Source organism: Podarcis tiliguerta (genome assembly GCF_965153285.1).
Source record: "Podarcis tiliguerta genome assembly, chromosome: 10".
NCBI lineage: Eukaryota > Metazoa > Chordata > Lepidosauria > Squamata > Lacertidae > Podarcis > Podarcis tiliguerta.
The window spans coordinates 7,636,150-7,654,744 of NC_139543.1; the positions used below are offsets into that span (position 1 = coordinate 7,636,150).

The window sequence follows — 18,595 nt, forward strand, 5'->3', positions numbered from 1 at the left end:
GGAGGAATATCACCAGCTCTCAGCTCTTTGGTAGCCTATCGCCAAAACCATTTATTTGTGAAAATACACGAAAACAAAGCTGAAAAACAAAACGTCAGTTTGACTTACCATTTATCACACCGCAAGAAGGCAAGTTTTGTGGTTTTTCTAACTTCCTGTTTACAAAACTCTTCACATTAACTTGTCTGCTAGGAAACCGCTGCAGTGTTCTAGAGGGCAAATGCAGGGTACCCGGGGTGTTATCCAGACCTTAAAATGGGAGTGCTTCCCCTTTCTCATTTATTGATGAACAGTTCGAAAGTCTGTGAAGAATAAAAATTCTTATTTGTACTATTAAGCGGTTATTCACCCGTGCATATATATCACTTGATGACTTGCAGCAGGCTAAGTATGTTGATCTTTAGGCGAGTAAAGCTCTGCCTGGAACTTTCACAGATGCAGGTCACTGCTTGATGTTGGGGGTTAAGTTCAGATATGAACCAAGGCTTGGCAAGACTAACAGGTGTAAATGCCGCTCTGTCCTATTTGCCACCATGCCAGAGCTAGCAGGACTGCTTTGTCCCAGTCTCCAGAAGTGGAACACAGAGAGGCATTAAGTTGGGAGAAGCCAGTTTCACTTTATGTTCAGTCTCGGTGTTCTTCGGCTATGCAAGCCAGCAATAAAGAAAGATGAAGGGGGGGTGGTCTGTAAGAGATGGAATTTAAAATGGAAAGTTTCTCTGACAAGTTCAGAGAACTCCCTTTGCTGCCTTCAAGAGCTCTGAGAAGTATGGGAGGGTAAGGAAGAGTTAAAAGTCTGCCTTGAGCTCACCCAGCGAGTTGAAAGCTGGACAGGGATTGAAATCCTTCCTCCCTGGTCCAAGGCCAAGACTCTTATCAACTCCCCCACACCAGTGTTTTGAAGTCTAGACATAGTTGAGAAAAACTCCCACCTCGTTGTGGTAATTAAATTTAAGCAAAAGATAAGGAAATTGAGATTACTACAGCCTTGTCCAGCAGCAAGCACAGCGGTAGCACAAGCTGTGGTTTGCTCTTGCTAAAAGTCTCAGCTTTTGTTTACAGTATTTGCCTGATTAGTTGCACGGGAAAAAATATATTAGCAACAGAAAAATCAACTTCTACCTCTCCGTGGTCTTTCTTTCTTTGTTTCTGTATCTTATTGTGTTATTGCTTCTCTCACTTGCTTTTAAACTTGTACTTTCTTTAGAATGGCTGGGTGCATTTTAGAGCAGTCAACCACGTAAAGACCTTTGGGCCTCTGCATTTGTTAACTTGCCTTGTTCTTTTAGCACACGGGTGTCAAACACAAGGCCCGCGGGCCGAATCCGGCCCACCAGACCTCGTCCTGTGGCCCGTGTAGCCGCCGCCGGCCTTCACCTTTTATTCTCGCTTTTTTTGATGACACAATAAAGCCGCCTCTTCAGCGCATGCGCGGCAGCCTACAAGCCAGAGAACGTCTGCCCTCTAGCGGCGCCGGCCGTTCTACCCAGGAAACCTCCACTTCACATGCATTCAGGAAACCTCCACTTGTTTTTATATTGAGCGCATGCCATCCTGTGATGTGACAGATCCAACGGCTGCCTGAACCCTTCTCACCTGTACTGTAAGTCCTACAGATACAACCGGCCCTTTGAGGGTGACCAAACTGCTGATGCGGCCCCCGGTGAATTTGAGTTTGACACCCCTGTTTTAGCAGGACAACAGCTTCTTCAAGCCTTCGAGTATCTAAAGCACTTGAAGCCTGCCTTTCGGAATAAATCACGTGTTCCTCTCCTTCTGCTGCATATAAAAGGAGAATACAGCTTACTCCAGCAGGAGAAAGGGGACTGTGGATTAATGGACAAGACCTTGCACAACTCTTCCTAGTAGAGCTTGCCCAAGTCTCATCTTTGTATGCACCGCATATGTACCAATGTAGGCATGCAGGCAGCCGTTTTACCTGCATGTATAGCCATTATTATTATTATTTTGAGATATGGGATTTCTGATATATCAGATTTACACAATATAGTTTAATAATAATAATAATGTGTCACGCCTACCCCCCCCCCCCCACTCATGAAGGGGCACCTCACCAAAGCAGCAGGCAATATAGTGTTAGATGTTAGATGGCACGCAGCAAAACACAAGAACCCACCCCACACAATTCACTTCAGTATGCCCACAGTTGAGCCACATACAACTGTATGCCCCCCATACTGTTCAGAGCAGGAAAATCCACATTAAATTGGGGGAGGGGGGAGGTCTGCCAGTTGGATGAGGACATCATGTTGACGATGCAAAAAAACATGCACACATGGGATGCAATGAAACCAATTTAAACTGCTGTGTGTACAGTTTTGACAGCCATTTGCCCAAGGTCACCAGTTGGGCTTGAAGAAGGGAGATTTGAACCTGGTATTCAAATCTAAAAGCTGCCACTGAAAAGAGCAAGAAAACCCGAGGCTACTTTGGTTAATACACGGGCATCTAGAATGTAAGCTTAGGGCTGAAGAAATCCTCCTTTTACCAGAAATGAAATCCACATTGTTCTACTTTCAACTCTGCTAAGACAGCTGTAATAGAGAAGATGAAAGAGGGAGATGTCCTCCTGCGCTTTCAATGGGACAGGGCGAAATGAAACAAGTGGAGCTTTGCAACCACACTGATTGAGGTGAAAAGGTAATGTGCACCTCTTATGTTTCTTCTACCTCCAGCCATTAGGGTGAGGGGGAAATTGCAGCCCTTTAGGAAAAAAAAGGGGGGCAGATGCTTTTGTACAGCTGCAAACACTACATTGGCAAATTTTCTTCATCACGGTTTCCCCTCCGGTGAAGTTGTGTGAGTGGCACAGCTAGAGAAGGGAAAGAAGCTGCGACAGGAGGCTGCCCGTCACTCAGCCTATGTACTGAAAAGGCTCCAAAGATGTAACAGGAAGCACAGCAATCTTGAAACTAGGCTGCCACCTAATTGTTTCCTGATGGCGGGAGGGGGAGAAGAACATCTCTCAAAAGGAAACTCCCTCCTCAACCCCTGCTGCTAACATTCCTCTATGCCAAACAAGATTTCCATCTCTATGAACCCAGTATCGGTTTCAGCAAAGCCGACAAAGGAGTCTCAATCACACCACCACTGCCCCCAATATCTGTAATGAAACTCCAGTTCTAAAGCAGATACAGGGGCTTCCTGTTTGTTCCCAGACCCAATTCAAGGGGCTCATCTTTTTGTGTAAAGCCCTAAACAACTTAAGTCTTCTTAGTCCTCCTGGTGGTACCACCACCTTCACAGAAGGGAGAAGTAAAAAAAACACACACATTTAAATAGGATACATGTCCATGCTCCCAATTGTCAATTATGGATGGAAATAAAGCAAAGACATAAATATAGCTAGTTACAAAAATATTACCAAATACAGTGGTGCCTCGCAAGACGAAATTAATTCGTTCTGCGAGTTTTTTCGTCTTGTGAATTTTTCGTCTTGCGAAGCACGGTTTCCCATAGGAAATGCATTGACGGTTTCCCATAGGAATGCATTGACGGTTTTAAGAAAAAGGCGCAAGACGTTTTCGTCTTGCGAAGCAAGCCCATAGGGAAATTCGTCTAGCGAAGCAACTCAACAAACAAAAAACTCTTTCGTCTTGCGAGTTTTTCGTCTTGAGAGGCATTCGTCTTGCGAGGTACCACTGTATATTCTAGGACAACCATACACATGCTTCCTAGAGCAGCCGCCACGGTGGTGGGAGCAGCATGAAGGGAGGATAGACAAGGGGAGAAAGTCATTCCTCTCTCTCCTGCCCTTGGAGGGGGGCAGGAATGCAACCTCCACACAACTGGGGGTTGCCTGTACACCAATGTATCGTTTCATCAGTATTCATGGTGCTTTAACACATAAAAGGGGGAATTTTCCTGCCCAAGGCCCTTGCAATCTCAAATTTAATCTTTTTTAGGGAGGAGGAAGAGGAGAGGAAGGACGTAGAGGCAGGGCAAGAGCAGAACCAACACGCAATTGTTAGTTCCATGTGCTTAGGCTTGACTGTAATAGGGCAAGGGAACTGGGCTGTTGAATCAAAGGCTAGTTTTAACCTTCAAAGCCCTATAAGGCCTAGGACCCTCGTACCTAGGGGACCGCCTCTCCTGGTATGCCCCACAGAGGAACTTCCGGTCTTCAAATAAAAACATCTTGAAGGTCCCAGGCTACAGAGAGGTTAGGCTGGCCTCAATTAGAGCCCGGGCTTTTTCGGCTGCGGCTCCAACCTGGTGGAACGCTCTGTCACAAGAGACCAGGGCCCTGCAGGACTTGACATCTTTCCGCAGGGCCTGCAAGACAGAGCTGTTCCACCAGACCTTTGGTCAGGGTGCAGCCTGACTCCCTCCTTTGGCAATCTTTACAAAACTTTAGTTTATGGTTGCCATCAATTTTGATTTTAATTAATTTTTATAATGTTTTTATAATGTTGCACTATTTTAGTGTTGTTAGCCGCCCTGAGCCCGGCTTCGGCTGGGGAGGGCGGGATATAAATAAAATTTATTATTATTTGTGGAAAAGATGGGCTTTGAAAGTAGCAAGAGAGATGGAATCGCACAGGTATTCCAGAAGGCAGTGCCAAGCTCACATGGAAGAGAACCCTTCCAACCAGGTGGAAATGTCTATCACAAGAATGTCCAGAAGGAAAACACAAGTAGGGACAAAACTGGGAAGTCATTTAGTGTTCTGCACTTGGGGGCATTTCTACAAGTTGGAACTAGTGGATGATATGGGAGAGGCTCATGTTTTCTTCACACTTTGTAATGGCAGGGCCTATTCATCATACACACCCTGCAACTGCAGGCAATTCAAACTTAGGTTGATGTAGCAAAATGAATCTGTTGAAATCTTGCATTTTTGCACGCTGATTAAGGTGGTGCAGAAAAGAAGTACACTGTTTATTTACAGTGGTTCACATAAGCCAGCCAGCTACTGATTCTCCCCCCCACCCCCATGCAATCTCTAACATATAGTGGTGCAGTTAGGTAATTTTAGATTCTGAAATTAAACATTGTTAAGGAGCGAGTTCAACTTTTCTCCACTATCTATCCTTGAAAGCCCATTGTTCTTGGGAGTAGAACTCCAATTTTGTTTCATTCCACCTTATCTCCACCATAAATATAAAGGTAAAGGTACCCCTGTTAGGTCCAGTCACAGACGACTCTGGGGTTGCGGCGCTCATCTCACTCTACAGGCCGAGGGAGCCGGCGTTTGTCTGCACACAGCTTCCAGGTCATGTGGCCAGCATGACTAAGCTGCTTCTGGCGAGCCAGAGCAGCGCACGGAAACGCCGTTCACAGAAACCACAACAGTGCAGGCCTCGTGATCCCAGCAACTCTTCCCACTAGGGCTTGCTCCAATGAGGCAGTTGCAAGGACTGAAGGTCCCTGCCTTCCCAACATGCTCTAAGGCTCCTTCTCTCCAGGGTTTTCCCCACCAGTCTCAAGCTGCATCTGCACACAACCAATCTCTGCTCTGCTGTGTTCTAGGAGACTGGGGGGGGGGGGAGAGAGCTGGTCGCAGAAGGGGGACACTCCCTGGATTCTTCAGCAGCGTGTCTCAGCTGTCTCTTGGTCAACCTCCTCTCCAGTCTCTGCATCTGAACTGCTCTCTGCTGCAGCCTCCTCCTTCTCACTAAACCCTGTTGCCTATTTTGTTCCCAACACCTCCTCCTCCTCCCAGTCTGCTCCCTCTGACCACTCATTATCATTGTCCCACCACCACACCCCTAGCTCTTGAGCCTTCTTCTTTTGCTGGTTCCCTAGCTGGTGCCTCACACGATTCCTGAATAGCTGACTCTAAAAACTCCCCATGCTGTACCCCTCACTGGCAGATTCACGCCTTCTTCCAGTCTAGCTGGAATGGGTCCTTGAACTCTGATAATGCCTTCTGTTTACCTGGAGAGAAGGGTGTGGAGAGAGGGGTGTGGAAACTAGCCTGCCTACCGTACAAAGGTAAAAATTGTATTTGCTGCTCTGTGCACCTTTGCCTCTAGCTCCACCCACCACACTGGAATGCGACTCTTGGAAAGTTGCCCAGAAGGGAATGTAGCCTTTAGGCTTAAAACGTTTCCCCATCTCTGTTCTAGATCTCTCGAGTAGGGCCATCTATCAATAGCTAAAGCACCTTTTTGGCTGCAAGGAGCAGCACTCTAGGGGTCGAGAAATTCCTGTGGGCTTTCACGGAACGGATTAGGCAACTCGTATAAGGGAGCCATCAGCAAACACTTCCTTACCTAACAAACTCTGCATAAAAACGTTGCACAATTACATTGGACTGTATTTCTAATGCTTACAGATTATGGGTTCCTACCACTTGTGGATTCCCCCCCCCCCACACACACACACATTACACCACATGAACTATTAAGTTGTATTCCCCCCCCCCTTAACTTTTGTTTTAAAATGTTTTTTGTTTCAACGAAACAGAAAGCCTAGGACACACAAAGGAGGGTTCAAGGTAACATATGGGGCTCTCCCTCCCCCCCCCCTTTTATCTTAACCACCACGAGAGACAGGTAAGAACAATAACTGGGCCAAGGTCACCCAGTGAGCTTCATGAGCATCCAGACCTATGCTGTTGCCTGACAGGTTCCTAGTCTGACACACTAAGCATTATTCCAAACTGGCTTTCACTAGAAGTAAGATAGTCCCCAAGGCCTATCCTGTCCTCACAAGGGTATTCAGATTGCTACTCCAAAAGGGGTTTCCAGAAACAAGAGGTTCAACTTCCCAAACTGATGCCTTCCCAGTTTAGTCATGGGAGCTCCTTCAGGAAAGAGTTGTAGCCTTCAATATGTTGCTGGAGGGCAAGTTTTCCAAGCCTGCTTTAAGTCTTTTAGACACCACACGCTTTCACTTTTGCTGCCAGCCCTTGGAGATTAAGTGTGTGAATGCAAATGATATGGTGCCATAGATATCCCTACTTTTTCCCAAGTTCAATTTGAAGGTTTCAGTCTTGCATTATGTAGTGGCTGCACTAGTCTATGATAAACAGCATTTCCTTACCATTATAAATATTTAAAAGTGGCTGTATTGGATCACAACTATCGCCAGGTATCCTCAAGTCCAAATAATTTGGTATTTGGTACTTTTAACAAGAGGACAGATCCATTCCTTAAACAGATAGCAGTACAGTAGTTGTGTTCATGGTTAGGACCAGAATTCTGGCAGTAAGCACTAATGCTAGGTTCCTAACATTACTGCTTACATTTCCCCCCTCTCAAAATAAGTTGAACTGGAGCCACAAAATGTTTTGAAGGCCATAATTCGAATACATACATCCAGCATGATCATGATACACCCAGCTTATCAATTGCTCCCAGCTGCAATCTACTAAACAGTTAGGAATAAACCACAATTTATTGTTTGTGGTTTGAAATGTTAGTTAGTTGGTAGATTGCCATTCAATTTATTTTACAATCGGAGAAGCTGTCTTACAGTGCAACCTTATACGTATCAACCCAGCCCAATCAAGCTGAATGGCACTTGCTCCCAAGTTAAGAGTACAGAATTGCAGTCTTACTTGATTTCATTCTCTTGAAGTAATTCAGGATTGCACTAGCTGGGATACAAGTGATTGAAGTTCAGAGGCTTTGCAAGATGCTGAGAACACCCTCATGCACTTGTATGATTTCCTTTTCAAACAAGCAGCTTGGGAGCTGTTCAATGCTCTTGTCCCACCATCACCAAGGATGCCTCGCAATCCAGGTTTGTCACAGTTCTGGATGTTAACCTCACTACAGAAAGGCGATGCACCGTTATTTGTTCCCCAAAAGTTGCAGACTTATGTGCACATCTAATGATGTAAAAAACAGTATCTCAGATTATAAAGTTAACAGGCTATAGTTACTGGCATTGTTTCAGCAGCTCCTAAAACCCTGACGTGCGAGCAGCGAGACGTATAAATGCTTCCAAAGTACCATATTCTCTCCTCCACTTTCTCTCCTCCAAAAATGAAGGGGAAATGTGTGTGCGTCCTAGGGGGTGAATGCAGGCTTTCGCTGAAGCCTGGAGAGCGAGAGGGGTCGGTGCGCACCGACCCCTCTCGCTCTCCAGGCTTCAGGAAGCTATCCACAAGCCTTGGGAGCCCGCGGGAGTTCCCGCTGGGCTCCCAAGGCTTGCGGATAGCAGCCTGCAGCCGGAAACCCGGGGAGCGCAACGGAGCGCACCCCGGGCTTCAGGCAGATATCTGCAAGCCTGGGGAGACCGGCAGGACCTCCCGCCGGGCTCCCAAGGCTTGCGGATAGCAGCCTGTTCTGGGGGCTGGGGTCGGGCGAAGCTCGGGCTTCCCCCGCCCCAGCCCGGGGGGGGATAATTTTTTTTCCTTTATTTCTCCCCCCCCCAAAAAAAAACCTAGGTGCGCCCTATAGGGCAAAAAATATGGTAGTCTGCTCATCCCTTGTGTTGTCAAGTGGGCCTTACATTTTCCCATAGCCTTAATAACAATGATAGAAGTAGCAACATGAAAATTGCTTTTAAACACCAGACAAGCTTAAGTTAAATAATCCTCCAGTACCAAAAACCTACATCTAACCAAACCTCAGACTACAATGAGAAAGCCTGGTCATACTGCTTTTAGAATCCCATTGCCCAAATTTGCATCTTTTTCTCATATCTTTTTTTTTTTTTTGGCCTTGTTTACATTCTATGGTCTTCCCTGTCAGGGGGGTTCAAACTTGCTCACCGCAGCAAATCTCAGCCAGCCTCTATTAAAGGTGATGTGTATCCAAGGCTTCCTCACAGTCTTGGAGCTGCAGGAGGCAGAGAGAGTTCTCATTCTTTCCTCAGCTCCCAAATTAGGCAGGAGCCTCAAAGTTTTTTTGGCTCTATCCTGTCTCTGCACCTGCCTCAAAGGAGGGAGGCACAGAGGCAGGCAGGCATTCAGGGCACCTGGCAAATACAAAGGAAAGTTAATATTCTTCTCACCATCACCTCTGAGCTTGAGGGCAAAGGTGAAGCAAAGCTTATCTGCATTTGCTGGATGCTCCAAGTAGCCACCAAACAGAGCCAAAGCTACCCTTCACTCTTAATCTGCTCCAAGCTGGGATTGAAGAAGGGGACAAGGGCTTCTTCTTGCACTGCATGGAATGCCCCACTTTTGAAGCTGCAGAAAAGATTATACACAGTAAAAAAAGTTGGGAGTAAAAAAAACGGCAAGACATCACAACAGGAACACAACCAGCAGGGAAGAGTTAGCAGAGATCGCTAATCCTCAAAAGTATTTTCAACTGGTATGTAAACATCTTAGAAGTATGTGCAAATTACCCTGGGGAGGGCATTCCAAAACTAGGACAGGGCTACTGGGAAATCAATTTCATAGTCACCCACCTAACCTCTGTAGGTAAATGTACATGAAGAGCCTCTCCGAAGCCTTCCTAAAAAAGTCAAAACCTTTATTGCATTAGCAAACTGCCATAGCAAAGTAAGACAATACAAAAAAGAAAAAAGACAAACTAGAGACAAGCAACCCAGCAAAATTCAGGTGTTTTGGCTGGCGTAGTGACATTTAAGTTACCCGAAGACAATAATGCAAAGATATAATAGCCAGCGCCCAAAAACTAGTATGCGGGTATATATAAAGCACAAAATGGCCCCAGAACAGACTCAGCATATTGAGTTAAAAGTAATAAAAAGATTAAAACAGGTCCAGGTCTAGGGCACGCTACCCTTTCAGAGTAGCCCTGAGTTTCAGAGCCTGCACTATGAATATTGCCACCCCACGTGAGATTTGGGGATTTGCGTCCACAAGAAGCGATTTCAAACAGTCTTCCTTAGATGTAATGGTGGACGGGATCAAAAGGAGGAGCTTAGATCTTATTGGCTCATAAATAGGGCAGTAGAAAAAGAAATGTATGAAGTCCTCTACTTCATTCATTGTGCATGGACATAGACGCTGGATAATAGGGGTCTTAGAATAAATCCCCTGCAGGAAGGCCGTGGGTATAGAATGGAAGCGGGCCATAGTAAACGCTCTTCTCAAGTTGGGCTCCGTCAGGTCTATCAAGTAGTTGGCAAGTGATCTTACCACTTTCACTTTAGGGAGCCACATGGAGAGGCGAGCTGAGGTGGACTGTGCCCGGTCCATGGCCTCGTCTCTTGTAAGAATCCAGGCCCGGATTTTATGTTTGTCCCAAGAGGACAGCGAGTCAAGATTTGGGAGAGAGTAGCGTGCAGTAATAGTCACCATGGCCTTGGACCATTTATTGCTTTGAGAACACGTTAAAAAGGCTTGCCTGGCTAGTAGGGGACCTGGGGCATTGATTAATTTACAATAAAAGCTAATAATTCTAATGTGGGCTCTCGCAACAATGGAGGGGAGGCCCAGTTCTGTTCTTAACTGTGCTGCAACCGAGCCCTTGGGGAGACCCAGTATCTTCCGTGCAAAAGAGTTTTGTAGAATCTCCAGCCGTTGTAGTGTTTTTAAATTCCACCCCCAGATTTCAACCCCATACAATAACATCGGGAGGACTTTGCTGATAAATGCTTTTCTGATTGGTGGAACCAGCTGGCCGCCTTTTGCATAGTAGAATTTCTCCAAGGCTTTGATGGTTCTGCGGGCAGCCAGGATGGTTGTATTTAGGTGAGCTGACCAGCTAAGCCCATGCTGAAAAATGATACCCAAATACTTGAATGCTGAACAATGTTCAATAGAATGGCCCTCAAAATTCCAGAGTGACTTCCGAGTTTTCATGCCAAAAGTAAGAATTTTGGTTTTGGCGAAATTAATTTTAAGGGAGTTGGTATCACAATATGTCATGAGCCCTCTGAGCATGTTGTTTAAGCCCAGCTTGGTTAATGACAGTATCACCATGTCGTCCGCATAGAGTAATATGGGGATCTTGAGCTGTTGTAAGGAGGGGGCAGGTTGATTTAGGGCCTTCGTAGTTGTGACGATGTCATTGATATAGAAATTGAATAGAAAAGGGGCCAAGAGGCAGCCCTGTTTGACCCCTTTATTCAGAGGGAAAGAATCAGAAAGAGCTCCCAGAGGGCCGAATTTTACTCTGGCCGATATGTCATTATGAATTTCCATAAGAAGGAGGAGGAGTCTCTTATCTATGCTGGTATGACTAAGCTTCTGCCATAGCCTATCTCTGGGAATGGAGTCAAAGGCGGAGGTCAGGTCCACAAAAGCCGCGTGTAGTTTGCAGTTGAACCTGTTTAGGTATTTATCAATCAGGGTAAGTAGAACAAGACATTGGCCAGATGTGCTGTGACCTTTGCGGAAGCCAGCCTGTTCCGGATGGAATAGCTTTGTTTCTTCTGCCCACTCAATTAATTTCTCTAGCAAGAATCTAGAGTAAACCTTGTATGATATGTCCAACAGGCTGATAGGTCGGTAGTTGCGCGGATCTTGTGGGTCCCCCTTTTTATGTATTGGGATAACTATGCTCTGTTTCCAGTTAGGTGGAATCTTAAGAGTAGCATTAATGGTGGTAAAGAGAGATGCTAAGATAGGGGCCCACCACGACTGGTTCGATAAGAATACCTCAGGTGGTATCATATCCTCCCCCGGGGATTTATCCCCTGATAGCATGCTAATTAGTTGAGTACATCTCTCTGGGGAGACTGGCTCCCAGGTGGGCAAGGCAGATGCTGGAAGGGTGGTGACTACATTTACGTCAGAATCTGAGGTGGAATACAGCTGAGCAAAGTGAAAGTGCCAGCTGGCTGCTGTGATGTTATTAACAATGAATGAGGGGGGTCTTAGACCTGCATTAATTAAATTCCAAAATTTCTTGTCGTCACGGGTTTTAATGGCCACTGACAGAGCCGACCAGCGTTCTTTCGCAAAGAGCAATTTCTTATGTTGGAGCAGCTTCTTATAGTATGAACGAAATTGGGCTAACTCCCTGATTTTGCTCTGAGTGCTGTCTGCTTTCATGTCTGACTGGAGAAATCTAAGCCTACTTCTGCACTGTTTGCATTCTTGGTCGAACCAGGTTTGATTCTTCCAGGATAGAATCGCACGGGAAGGTTTCGTAAGCGAAGGGAGCAAGTAGACTAGAATTTGCTGGAAAATTGAGAAATGATTCACATTCGTTGTTAACAGCTGAGCTTTCAGGGCTAGGATCTCAGGGGAATTTAGGAGGACTTTTATGTCTTGCTCCAGGTAGATGTCCCACTTCTTGCGACCGGGGGCCAGGGTCGATGAATCCTGGGGGTGTGGTGAGCTGGGAGGCCCCAGCTGTGTGTGGTGAAAGGAGATGGCAATTGGAAGGTGGTCACTTTCGGTTCTGTTGAACACATTGAAACAGTATGCCTCATCATTAAATGCTGAGGAGGACCAGATGTAATCTATAACACTTGCCCCTCTAGATCCTAGAAAAGTATAGTATCCCCCGGACCAGTCTTTGGGTGTGCCGTGCAAGCTGTGCAGCCCGCAGTTTATAGTGAACTCCAGCAGTATGATGCCAGCCCTATTAATGGTCTTGTCCTGTGAATTCCACGTAGGAAACCACTCCTCTTCTATGAATAATTGCGACTTATCGGTGAATAAGCTTATATCTGCTCCGATTCTGGCATTGAAGTCCCCCATTATAAGGATCTCTGACTTTGGAAATTCAGCCCCAGATTTATCTAGAATAAATCTTAAATCCTCCCAAAGCTGATTTGAGTGAGAGGAGGAGTAGGTAGATGGATTGTACAAGTTTACACATATGAATTCCCCAAGCGAGCTGTTAGTGATGTGCAAAGTTTGAATGTAATTACTCTCTAACCAAAAGATAGGAGAGATATTAAGCTGAAGCTCCTGCGAAACAAATGTTACCAGGCCTCCACTAGGGCGCCCATACAAGTGTGTTTTGGTCGCAGGAATCACAAAGGCGTCATAGCCCGGTAGGAATGGGGGGGGTGAAGATTCTAAGCACCAGGTCTCTTGTATACCCATAATCTGGAATTTCGCTAAAAACTCTTTCATATCCCCGTCATCCTGTTTGGGCGTCCATCCTGCCACATTCCAGGATAGCACATTAAAGCAATTTGAGGAGGGACTATGTGCTAGTCAATTGCTCTGGTTGCTGGTGGGAAGGACATTGCCAGGGGTCTGAGACAGCTCCAGGCGAGGTACTACCGAAGGTATCGAAGGGGTGGTGAGTTGATTGATGTGACCAGCAGGGTCTTCAGTAAAACCTAAGTTGTCTCTTTGCACAGTGGGTTCCTTAACGTTTATATATTGGCTTGAAAAGGTTGCTTCCTAAAGAAACTTGTCCATCTTATAAGGATCACAGTGCGCACAGGATATTCACATCTGCGGAATAGATTTTCCTGAAAATTCTCCAACACAACATCCAATCTGCCTGCCACAATATCTGCATTTTTTCAGTAGGGAGATGTGGTCTATTTCTATTCCAAAACCATATTCTACGTTCTAAGGTCAGTACTTCACTACATTTGCTTGCCTGGCCATATCTGTTTTCAGTATATTCCTTCCAAACACAGTTCAGTACAAATACAGAAATGTCTTGCCCAAATCAAATGCACTTTTTTTGAAGCTGTGGTAAACATACAGGCAGCCCAAGTGAACTGAGCTGAGAGGAAGCTACCAGGTGGTTTCTCAATTCAGCTAAATATACCCACAACTTTCAAGGAAGGCGTAGCTGAAGAGAGAAAACCAGCTTGAACCTTCTTTCACTCAAAATAGTCAGAAGACAGAATTTGAATACCTAGGGGCTTTTTAATACTTTCTGTATAAGCTGTGACATTCTAGGGTTTAACTCTAACTCAAGGGTGGCTAACCTGTAGCCCTCCAGAAAGCAACAACTTCCACACGTTCCCCACCCACTGTTCTAAATGTTTGGCTCAAATGCCAATTTCACTTGACTGCCTTTACTTGGAAACAAAGAAATTTATACTGGCTTTATTTCAAGTGTTCACGATGAACAGCAAGGTGAAGTATGAACAATTTTTGTGGTCCGAGTAACAATTTTACTATTCTATTACAGTCTTTTTACTGCAAACTATGTTACTCACCACCACCAAATTTCCTGTTACATTCACCCACACACAGAAAAGTTTAGCAAACGTATAGCAGTTTTGACAAAATAGGCAGTACATCTTGTTTTTGGAAATTCACAATGTCCTTCACAAGAGAAAATTCAATAGTTGTCCTGGGTTCTGGAGCTGGGTTCACTGCATGGAAAGAACTCATTTGCATTAATTACACGCTATGTGCCATTCATGGCATGGAAGGAATTGTGCCCACTCAGGGGCACACTGCTGGCCCTTTTTGTTGGAACACCAACTTCAGAAAGGTGTTTCCCAAACTATAGTTTCTGCTTTTCTGATTATCCAAATCAGATTGCAAGGAGGACGGACACAACTACAGTGGTGCCCCGCAAGACGAATGCCTCGCAAGACGGAAAACCCGCTAGACGAAAGGGTTTTCCGTTTTGGAGGTGCTTCGCAAAACGAATTTGCTATGGGCTTGCTTCGCAAGACGAAAATGTCTTGCGAGTTCCTGCGGGGTTCCCCCCCCCCCTTTTCCCCAAGCCGCTAATCAGCTGATCCGCTAAGCCGCTTATCAGCTGATCCGCTAAGCCCGCTAATAGCACTAATCCGCTAAGCGGCTTGCTTCGCAAGACAGAAAAAACCGCAAGACGAAGAGACTCGCGGAACGGATTCTTTTCGTCTTGCGAGGCACCACTGTATTTGGAAGAGCATCTTGCAATACCTTTGAAGTACTGCCTGTGGAGGTGAATGCTTATGAGTAACTTGCAAATGTGACGTGAATTATTGTGGATGCACTGCAGCAATGACAGCATGCTGGATTGTGAAGCACTTAACTTAGTAACTCTTTCCCCAAAGCATTAGAAAACCAATCAGATGTCTAAAAATTTCATGAACTAGAGATTTGTCCCAAGGCCATCTTGCATTGCTCCTGGGCACAGATCACACTCCCGAGTATGAACATATCGCAATATATCTGCTTATGCATCTTTTTGGGAGTCACTTTGTCACTGTGCCGTTTCTCTCCAAAAACCTTGTAGGTAAGCCCAGAGAAGCAACTCAACTTCTCCCTGCTATTTCACCTATAGTTACCAGCTCTCCAAAATATAACGATATATTACTTTTTATGAATATGGGCATTTTTGCATCATGGCTACAAGTTCACCAGGATACTCGCCTATCTTGTGGAAATTGAACATCTTGCCTTGATGATCTGGGTGTCCTTGGTTATGGGCTAAGATAAATGGCAATGAAACAGGATGACTGAAGCACATAAAGCAATGGTGGTAGTAACACCCTGTGGCTGAAGTCAAATCCATTATGCAGTTTATCCAAATCTGGATGCTTCCCCCACCCATCAGCACACTTCTCAGTCAGGATGTAACTTCAAGAGTTCCACTTCATCAAATGGGTTTTTTCAGTATGAACGTTCACATGAGCTGTGTCTGTCAGTCTCCACAAAAGCAGTTGCGTATCTTAGAATCAGAATCTTGAGTGAACTCGTTTTTTTCTTGGCTGATGTTTTTGGGTTGTACCTGATGATTCTGTCACACAAACTAAGTTTATTCCTTTGATATCTGGCAGAGTTCAAGACTTCTCTGTCTGAAATACTAATCATTTTTGGACTTACTGAAATTCCTCAAGGGTTTCTACTCTTCGTGTAACACTTAAAATAATCAATTCTTATTCAGCTGTACTTCTCCGCTGTACTTGAATTGCTGCCTCTACAAATAAATAATACCATCATTAGCACCTGGTACATAACAGTATTTATGGGAATATGGTGCTTTTAGTTAAACACCTGCCACTTTTCAATACAGTGGCTCCTCCTCCCCAAGCTGGGTATATTGGGATTTTCCATGTGGTTTATTACAGCTATCAAAGGAGCAGATCCTATCATTTTGGCTTTTAATTCTAAGTGAAGAACTAACTTCACTCAACTAATGGGTAAATTTCAAGATCATGATTGTGCTGATGATGACTATCAAATTTCATGCCAGGTATTACTGTATTTCTGTTGTGTTCACCAAGTCCACAAACAAGCTGAAGTAGTTTTTTCGTCACCAAGCTAGCAATGAAGGAGAATAGGTTTATCTAAATACTTAGGCTTCAGGATTCATAAACAGTTGAAACTGCCAATAATACCACCTACAACAGACCAATCCAAGTCAAACATTTTTGGGGGCACAGTGGGCCTGTAACAAACAAAGTTAAAAGCAGAAGGTTATAAAATGGTTAGTAATCAAATGGGGGAAGGGTGAAATAAAAGAAGAAAACTGGTAAATTTGGTCCTGAACTATTCTGACAATAGGTATGAATGGTCTCAGAAGAGTTTGTCATCAAATTTACCAGTTTCTTCTTTTATTTCACTCTCCCCTCAATCATCCCAGTGTGAAGCAAATTTTGTAAGGAGGAAATGTCATGCAAGCCACTGTTTGTCTAACACTTGAAAGGAAGCTGGGTTTGACACTGTCAAGGTTGCATCTTCCTGAAACATTAGTCTTCAAATAGATCTACCTCAATTTTAAAATCTACAAAAAAGCCCCATGTTAAACGTTACTTCCTACAGTGTTTTAAAACTTGTATTCTGTTCGATACCATGGAAAAGCAAACAGCACACTTTTTAAGAATTCCCATTGTTGTATGCTATTAAAAAAAAATTCCCTTCAGAGCTGTAACTAAAGAAGATAACTTTAGCAACAAAATAAAGTTATGTAAGCAACTGGGCTTCACCCTCAGCTATAGCTTATATATTTTAGATTAATATCCCTAAATAGTCCTAACACTGGGGGCGGGGGAGGCCAAATGTTCAGGTGTCTGTTTTTAAATGTTACCACTGTAAAACCAAAACAATCCAAGATCCACCTATTGATGGTTAGGATTAATAATGCAGTTCAGCAACAAGCACATGCAGCACAACCTAGTAATATTTAGAACTAGAAGAATGTAGGTTCTTCTTTTTTTAAGAGCACACAAGTTCCAAGGGTATTTCCAGCCCTTGCTAATTGATTAGTTAACAGCATTTTTTAAAAGTCAGGCTACATCCAGATATGGTCAAATATGTCCAGTCTGATGGGTTAGGAATGTGCCCTGTTACTTTAGGTTGCACCAAGCCATGTATTTTCTTCAAAAAGAGTGTAGCTAAGAAGGTCTATCCTGTTACATTTAGCCTCTCCTTCACCACCGTCATCCTTGGAACCTAAAATGGAGATCAGAACGCTCCCTGCAAGGGGAGGGAGATCAGGATCCATTAGTTTCACAGAAAGGCAGCTGCACTACACTAAAACAACCATGCTATCATCGATGACCAACTTCCTCCTTGCATCCCCAACACGGACTAGGTGAAGTGTGTCATATTTTCCCTTGCAAGGCGCGGATGTGTCTGGAAATCTGGAAAAAAACTGAAGGATGGAGTCACTCTGCGCCACCACCAGCTGGCAAGAAGAAAGAGGCCTTAATGCGGGGTCGCACAAGCCGGTTAGCAAAGTGGATCCCCACCCGTGGGCAGGATTCCTAACTGCAGGGGGGGTCAGACTACAGGACCCTCGGGACCCTTCCAACTCTGCCTTGTTTTACAGAACCACAGAACTGCAAACACGAGCCCACCCTCCCTCGCAAAAAAAAGGGAATGGTTTTACTCCGGAGTCCCAACAGTTCCTCTGCATTCTCAGTCCCGCGAACGCAACGGGATCGCAGTTCGCGTCCCTTCCCCCCCCCCCCGCCTTTAAGCCGCCGCGGGAGTCACGCGCTCCGCCTCCCCCTCCCCCCGCGCGTGGAAAAAAAAAGGGAGCGAGAACTTTCCCTGGCAGAAGCGGCGGCTGCGGGGGGAGGGGAGGTCCCTGTCAAAACAGTCGACGCCCTTCGAGGGAGGAAGGAAAGACGCTTCGCTGAACAGCTGCTCGACGCGGGTGGGGGAGGGGGGAGAGGGGCGTGTATGTGAAAAGAGGAAGGCAACCGCCGCGGCAACTGCCCCGACCGCACGGAAAGGGACTCCCCCTCCCCCGTCACATCCCTGTCAAGCCGAAGAGCCACGGACGCCGCCGCCGCCGCCTCCTCCTCCTCCTCCTCAGCCAGCTTGGTCCTCCGCCAAGCCCCACACAAGAATGCAACGCGGTCACATGACCTCCGGCGGACGTGCGGCTCCCTTCCCTCTCCAGGGACACCCCGCGCCATCTTGGACTGACGCAGTTACAGCGGCCGACGAGACGCCGCCGAGCAGCGGACCTTCCTCCGAGCCCCGCCGCCGCCGCCGCCGCCACGGTCGAGGGGAGGGCGGGCGGGCGCGGCTGCCCGAACCCCGCTGTCCTCCCGCCCCCTCGGCCCCGCCGTCCCTAACGCTTCTCCGGAGAAGCCTCTGCCCCCTCTCCTCACCCACCGCGGCTGGTATCATGGCGCCCGTTTTCTCCCTTTGCACCAGCCACCCCCGACAGCTCCCCGAGCCCTGCCCAGCAGCTGCGTCTGCCCCTGCTGCAGGATGATGTCAGCGCCTGCCAATCGGAGCGCGCCTCCGCGGCCCGTCCACAGAGCTGATTGGCTCCCCACCCTCCCCCCGCCTCCTCCTGACTCAGTGCGCTCTCCGCGGTTCGCTGCGGAGAAACGGCCAAAGACAGGAAGGGGGAGGGGAGGGGAGAAGGGCAGAGGG

At 46.1% G+C, this 18,595-nt stretch overlaps 2 long non-coding RNA genes across 3 annotated transcripts; both read right to left on the minus strand.

Moving 5' to 3' along the window:
* Nucleotides 1-1,693: 1,693 nt before the first annotated feature.
* LOC310658259 lies at nucleotides 1,694-9,350 on the minus strand. The gene is made up of 4 exons (XR_014502142.1): nucleotides 9,334-9,350; nucleotides 8,690-8,895; nucleotides 7,529-7,801; nucleotides 1,694-2,555 (listed from the first exon to the last, which is right to left on the minus strand). It is a non-coding gene; the product is annotated as an uncharacterized lncRNA (long non-coding RNA).
* A 4,499-nt stretch (nucleotides 9,351-13,849) lies between these two features.
* LOC310658257 lies at nucleotides 13,850-18,593 on the minus strand. 2 transcript variants are annotated; one of them, XR_014502139.1, is made up of 3 exons: nucleotides 18,325-18,593; nucleotides 14,651-17,387; nucleotides 13,850-14,326 (listed from the first exon to the last, which is right to left on the minus strand). It is a non-coding gene; the product is annotated as an uncharacterized lncRNA (long non-coding RNA). The 2 variants fall into 2 exon arrangements; XR_014502140.1 differs by lacking the exon at nucleotides 18,325-18,593 and having other exon boundaries at nucleotides 14,651-17,515.
* Nucleotides 18,594-18,595: the final 2 nt, after the last annotated feature.